The following is a 7,903-nucleotide window of genomic DNA, read 5'->3' on the forward strand; positions in this document are numbered from 1 at the left end:
GTCGTATGAGCTACTAACCGGTAACAAACCCAATGTATCGTACTTTCGTGTATTTGGGAGTAAATGCTACATTCTAGTAAAGAAGGGTAGAAATTCTAAGTTTGCCCCCAAAGCTGTAGAAGGGTTTTTATTAGGTTATGACTCAAATACAAAGGCGTATAGAGTCTTCAACAAATCATCGGGTTTGGTTGAAGTCTCTAGCGACGTTGTATTTGATGAGACTAATGGCTCTCCAAGAGAGCAAGTTGTTGATTGTGATGATGTAGATGAAGAAGATGTTCCGACGGCTGCTATACGAACCATGGCGATTGGAGAAGTGCGGCCACAGGAACAAGGTGAACGAGATCAATCATCTTCCTCAACAATGGTGCAACCCCCAACTCAAGACGATGAACAGGTTCATCAACAGGAGGCAAATGATCAAGGGGGAGCACAAAATGATCATGTGATGGAGGAAGAAGCGCAACCGGCACCTCCAACCCAAGTTCGAGTGATGATTCAAAGGGATCATCCCGTCGACCAAATTCTGGGTGACATCAGCAAGGGAGTAACTACTCGTTCTCGATTAGTTAATTTTTGTGAGCATTACTCTTTTGTCTCTTCTATTGAGCCTTTCAGGGTAGAGGAGGCCTTGCTAGATCCGGACTGGGTGTTGGCCATGCAGGAGGAGCTCAACAACTTCAAGAGAAATGAAGTTTGGACGCTGGTGCCTCGTCCGAAGCAAAATGTTGTGGGAACCAAGTGGGTGTTCCGCAACAAACAGGACGAGCACGGGGTGGTGACGAGAAACAAGGCTCGACTTGTGGCAAAAGGTTATGCCCAAGTCGCAGGTTTGGATTTCGAGGAGACCTTTGCTCCTGTGGCTAGGCTAGAGTCAATTCGAATCTTGCTAGCATATGCCGCTCACCATTCTTTCAGGTTGTACCAAATGGATGTGAAGAGCGCTTTCCTCAACGGGCCAATCAAGGAGGAGGTGTACGTGGAGCAACCCCCTGGCTTCGAGGATGAACGGTACCCCGACCATGTGTGTAAGCTCTTTAAGGCGCTCTATGGACTTAAGCAAGCCCCAAGAGCATGGTATGAATGCCTTAGAGACTTTTTAATTGCTAATGCTTTCAAGGTTGGGAAAGCCGATCCAACTCTTTTTACAAAGACATGTGATGGTGATCTGTTTGTGTGCCAAATTTATGTCGATGACATAATATTTGGTTCTACTAACCAAAAGTCTTGTGAAGAGTTTAGCAGGGTGATGACGCAGAAATTCGAGATGTCGATGATGGGCGAGTTGAACTACTTCCTTGGGTTCCAAGTGAAGCAACTCAAGGATGGCACCTTCATCTCCCAAACGAAGTACACGCAAGACTTGCTAAAGAGGTTTGGGATGAAGGACGCCAAGCCCGCTAAGACGCCGATGGGAACCGACGGACACACAGACCTCAACAAAGGAGGTAAGTCCGTTGATCAAAAGGCATACCGGTCAATGATAGGTTCTTTGCTTTACTTATGTGCTAGTAGACCGGATATTATGCTTAGCGTGTGCATGTGTGCTAGATTTCAATCCGATCCTAAGGAATGTCACTTAGTGGCGGTGAAGCGAATTCTTAGATATTTAGTTGCTACGCCTTGCTTCGGGCTCTGGTATCCAAAGGGGTCTACCTTTGACTTAGTTGGATACTCAGACTCCGACTATGCTGGATGTAAGGTCGATAGGAAGAGTACATCGGGGACGTGCCAATTCTTAGGAAGGTCCCTGGTGTCATGGAACTCTAAGAAACAAACATCTGTTGCCCTATCCACCGCTGAGGCCGAGTATGTTGCCGCAGGACAGTGTTGCGCGCAACTACTTTGGATGAGGCAAACCCTCCGGGACTTTGGCTACAATCTGAGCAAAGTCCCACTCCTATGTGACAATGAGAGTGCTATCCGCATGGCGGAGAATCCTGTTGAGCACAGCCGCACAAAGCACATTGACATCCGGCATCACTTTTTGAGAGACCACCAGCAAAAGGGAGATATCGAAGTGTTTCATGTTAGCACCGAGAACCAGCTAGCCGATATCTTCACTAAGCCTCTAGATGAGAAGACCTTTTGCAGGTTGCGTAGTGAGCTAAATGTCTTAGATTCGCGGAACCTGGATTGAATTGTAGCATACATGTACTTATGCTTTTGATCATGTTCCTTTTTGCATTTTGTTGCTTATTATGGTGTTCAAGTTGTACAAACACTCCCTGGACCTCACAAGTCCGTTGCAAAGTAATGCACATGTTTAGGGGGAGATGTGCTACAACTTGACCCTTTGAGACTAACCTTGTGCTTGAGTTTGATAATTTAGTCTCGAAGGAGGATTGAAAGGGAAAAGGTGGACTTGGACCATGAAAGACTTCCACTGCACTCCGATGAGAGGGTAACTAATTCCAAGTTCATCTCATGAAATCTTATTGCCATTTGATCTTAATTGAAGACTTTGGTGAGGCAATGGGGTTAAAAAGGCCAAGATTAATTCCGTTTTGGTGCTTGATGCCAAAGGGGGAGAAAATAAAGGCCAAAGTGATAAATGGATCAGCTACCACTTGAGAGATTTTGAAAATAGTAGAATAGAGTTTTTGTTTTGTCAAAAGCTTTTATTGTCTCTTATTGTCTCTATTTTCAAAAGTTGGCTTCTTGTGGGGAGAAGTGTTGATTATGGGAAATAGGGGGAGTTTTTGAAATCGTTGATCAATCTCTTTTGGAATGACTCTCTTTATACTTCAACATGTGTGTTTGACTTAGAGATAGAGATTTGAATTTGATTTGCAAAAACAAACCAAGTGGTGGCAAAAGATGATCCATATATGCCAAAATTGAATAAAACTCAAAGTCAGTTTTTATTTGAAGTGATTTTGCACTTGTTCTAGTTGCTTTATGTTGTGTTGGCATAAATCACCAAAAAGGGGGAGATTGAAAGGGAAATGTGCCCTTGGGCCATTTCTAAGTATTTTGGTGATTGAGTGCAAACACAAGTGCTTAAATGTGAAAATATGCCCATTGATGAACAAAGTGCAAATCACAAGTTAAGGTATGTTTCTAAACCTTAGTACATTGGTTTTGTGTACTAATATCTTGTCTAAGTGTTAGAGACAGGAAGAAGAAGAAAAGAAGTGGAGAGTGGCTGTGTACAGCCAAAGGCTGCTTCGGACTGGGGCACCGGACTGTCCGGTGTGCACCGGACAGTGTCCGGTGCGCCAGACCACCACAGAGCAAACCAGCCGCTCTCGGGTTTTTCTCCGGCGACTTCGGCTAAAATTCACCGGACTGTCCGGTGTGCACCGGACTGTCCGGTGAGCCAACGGTCGGCCGGGCCAACGGTCGGCCGCGTGATCGGCGCGCGACACGTGGCCGAGCCAACGGTCGGAAGGAAGCACCGGACTGTCCGGTGTGCACCGGACTGTCCGGTGCGCCAAATCTGCAACGGTCGGCAACGGTCGGCTTCGCCAATTAAGGAAAGGAATCGGGCACCGGACACTGTCCGGTGTGCACCGGACTGTCCGGTGCGCCCGACGACTGAAGGCAAGAATAGCCTTCCAGATGTGCTCTCAACGGCTCCTAGCTGCCTTGGGGCTATAAAAGGGACCCCTAGGCGCATGGAGGAGTAAACCAAGCATTCCTTGAGCACTCTTGATCACTCACACATCAATCTCGCGCACTTGTTCGACATTCTAGTGATTTGAGCTCCGTTCTAGTGTGCTAGTCTTTTAAGCTCAAGTCTGGGTCTTGTGTGTGCGTATTCGCTGTGATCTTTGTGTCGTGTGTGAGTTGCTAATCCCTCCCTTGCTCTGTGATTCTCTGTGAACATCTTTTGTAAGGGCGAGAGGCTCCAAGTTGTGGAGATTCCTCGCAAACGGGATTGAGAAAAGAAAAGCAAGAACACCGTGGTATTCAAGTTGATCATTGGATCACTTGAGAGGAGTTGAGTGCAACTCTCGTCCGTTGGGACGCCACAACGTGGAGTAGGCAAGTTTTGTACTTGGCCGAACCACGGGATAACCACTGTGTCATCTCTGTGATTGGATTCTTGTGGTTATTGTGTTTTGACTCCTCTCTAGCCACTTGGCATAAACTGTGCTAACGCCTAATCAAGTTTTGTGGCTATAAGTTTAAGTTTTTACAGGATCACCTATTCACCCCCCTCTAGGTTCTCTCAGGGTGGCCTGCCGATCCCAAGACGATCCTAGGATCTCACCCCTCCCGGGGGGCAAGATCTAGTTGTCCATCCAAGACCTCTTCCTCGAATTGATCTCTTAATTCCTAGGCGACTCCACGTCGTCTAGGGACGCCTCGTGTGACCTGTCGACCTAGAGCACCTTAAGATCTTTTCCCCCAGGGGGACGAGATTTAGATTCCAGCAAGGAGGGGGAAGACGACCCTGTCACCAGGTCGCGGACCGTCCGACCCTAGGGCACGAACTGTCCGGCCGTCAGGCAGGGAACTCTAGCCTCGCGCCAGGCCGCGAACCGTCCGACCCTGTGCCGTGGACCGTCCGCGCCTGACCAGAGAGCACCGCCGCTGGTTCTTATTGAGTGATTGACGCCCTAAAAAGGTGTCAACATACTTTTTGGCGACTCCGCTAGGGACGAGGTTGCAGATCTACAAAATCAGGCTTACATGGCCGATTCTAAAGATCTCAACAGTGCTTCTCCAAATAGCGACACAAGGCTGACTAATTTATCGGCCGTAGAGCATGAAAACTTAAAAGATGACATGAAGAAGATGGATGAGGAGATCCAACGACAACAAGATCAGATGCTCAAGGTGGCAAAAAAGTGGTACCTCTCGCACTTCAAGGTAGATCGCCACCAGAAGGTCGTAAAGGAGAGGGAAATAGACGCCGATTACATGTCGTCCGTGCTGCAACAGCTCCCCACGATAGGTGATGCCAGGTCAGTCGATGATATTCCATCTATTAAAATTTCTTTTGATAATCGGATTAAAAGTATCACAGAGGATATAGAAAGGATGGCGCATGCATTAGGAAAAACTCGCCTGCCTAGTTTTTTATCACATAAATTAGGCGTCAAAACAATTGCGCCAAACACATCGGCAACAAATGGGTTTCCCCAGCCATATTCTGGTATGCCGATGGACTCATATCCAGGACGACCGTCACCACCATCTTCGCTAAATGGTGAGTCAACTCTGACCACGGCCGGACCGTCCGCACACAATCGCGGACCGTCCTGCCCTCCGTCAGATCGTCCGACACCCTACGCCGAACAGTCCGGAGTTACACAGAGCCCACCACAAGGGTCACAGGTGTTGCCTGACGTGACCGGACGGTCCGAGGATATTACCGGAACGTCCGATCCACTCGCAGACCGTCCGACTGTGCAGGTCGGACCGTCCGGAGCGCCAAAAGTCACCTGTGATCCACCTAGTGCGGAAGGCCGACATAAATATAACCGGCCACCCAAGCCCCAAGAACCAAAAAAGTCACATGTCCCTGAACTTGTTTGGCCCACTAAGGTCAAACCTTCTGTTCGCTCTCACCCGCACTCGACACAAAAGGAAAAAGTTAAGTTCACATTTAATATTACTAAATGTGATAAAATATTTGATGAGTTGCTTAAACATGGTAATATTAAATTGTCACATGTAATTCCTCCGGTTGAACAATTAAAAGGGTGCATTTATTGCAAATGGCATGGCTCCTTTCTCCATAACACCAATGGTTGTGTCGTCTTCCATCGGCAAATACAATCGTCTATAAACGAAGATCGGTTGATGTTTCAAAAAGAGGTGAAAATTGACAGGCCACCTGTTCCTGTCACCACATTAGAGCCAACGAGCAAAAAGACCATAATTCGGCCTTGTGCGACCGATAAAAGTAAAAATAAAAATATCGTCATTGGTGATCCTCGCACATCAAATATGTCACGCAGAATGGTTACTCTGAAGGCTCCGGACAAAAGAAAGACCGGAGGCATCGGGGGGCAAGCACGATCGGACACCCGATCATGGTCACCTGTCCTGCGTACGCCGGACGATCCGGGTACTAAGGCCGAACAGTCCGAGACGGGCGCGGACAGTCCGGCTATGATGGCCGGACGGTCCGCAGATGGTCAGAAGCAGCAACCTCAGACCATCGGACCAAAACGTTCCAACACAAGTGTTAGGAAACAAAACACTACTAAGACGTTTGGACGACTAAGTAGAGTCGGCCCTACTTTTGGTCAGTTGCTTGCCAAATATATGAAGAAGGCCGTTCCACACAACCGGTCAATAAAACAAACGAAGTCAAAAGGGCGATCTGTGCGAAAGCAAAAGCCGACTAAACGGACCCAAAAGGTAGCACAACCAAGATCGCCTTGTCATCCTCCTCCGGGGATAGCATGGTGCGTCCCGTTCTATCCATCGCCGATGTGTTGTCCTGCTCATGTGTGGGGTGGTACGACGATGAATTCGTATTACTGGCCCAATCCGTTTGCTTATTTGGGCTGGGGGCACCACAAGTTTTTGCCTATTGACAGGTTGATCAGGTAGACATGACTGAAGAGGATGTGATCCAAAACGGCCTCTGTGCATTAAAGTTCCATCAAGTATTTATATTATCTGATCGCAAGAGCCGATGACTTGCATCGAGCTGAGTCCTTACTTAGGGAACAAAAGCTCATGAGGTCAATTGTTTCCGAAGTTTTCACTGATGTTTTTGGTTCGCCAAGCTCCACCAAAAGGCAGGGGGCATATGTTGGACACCAAAATGAGCGGACGGTCCGGCCCTTGGGCCCGGACGGTCCGCGTGTCCCGAGATTAGATTAACTCGGATGTTTATCCTTATCTCGTGCGTGGTTATCCATCTAATCACGTGGGAGTTTGTTGGCTATCTATTAGGAAAAGGTCCAGACCTCCTCCCCTATAAATATAAAGGGGTACGACCGATTGAGAACCCACGAACACATTCCAATCGAACCAATTACCTTATTTACTTTTCCTGCCCTAGGAGTAGATGTAGCATAGTTCTAGTTGTAGTCTTCCATATATCCACCTCCACCCCTATTCGACTCTACGTCGTCTAGATCCGTCTTGGGTGGCATGTCGATCCCAAGACGACCATAGGATCTCACCCCTCCCCGGGGGCAAGATCTAGTTGTCCATCCAATACCTCTTCCTCGAATTGATCTCTTAATTTCTAGGCGACTCCACGTCGTCTGGGGACGCCCCGGGTGACCTATCGACCCAGAGCACCTTAATATCTTTTCACTCCAGGGGGACGAGATCTAGATTCCAGCAAGGAGGAGGAAGACGACCCTGTCGCCAGGTCGCGGACCGTCCAGCCCTAGGACGCGGACTGTCCGGCCATCAGGCAGAGAACTCTAGCCTCGCGCCAGGTCGCGGACCGTCTGGCCCTGTGCCGCGGACCGTTCGCGCCTGACTAGAGAGCACCGCCGCTGGTTCTTGTTGAGTGATTGGCGCCCTAAAAAGGTGTCAACAGATAGATTATTAATTTTTTTGTCCTAAGAAAAGAAGTTGGATAAGCTGGAGTTGAACCCAACCGAAACCATGCATTTCTATTGAAGAATAAATCTTTGTTTATTCTATCTTTTTAAGTCTCTTTTTATGTCAATTTCAGTCTTTCTATGTGTTTTCCCTATTTTTATCATGTCTTACAATAGTGATGTTGAAGGGGGTACGACGCACGTTGGTTCGCGTGATGGTCCTTTGCCTATTTGTGTACACGGTGTGAAGGGGTCTAAAACCAAAAGATTGTTGAATACTCGACCATAGACTCAGTCTACTAATCAAGGCAAATGAGATCATCCCAATATTGTTTCCATTGATCTCATATTTAATCGCTTATACTAGCAGTTACTGTTACCGTTTATACTTAAGTATAGAATATGAAACACAAAGACATGTGTGTTATGTTGGC

The sequence above is a fragment of the Zea mays genome, chromosome 2 (assembly GCF_902167145.1).
Source record: "Zea mays cultivar B73 chromosome 2, Zm-B73-REFERENCE-NAM-5.0, whole genome shotgun sequence".
Taxonomy (NCBI): Eukaryota; Viridiplantae; Streptophyta; class Magnoliopsida; order Poales; family Poaceae; genus Zea; species Zea mays.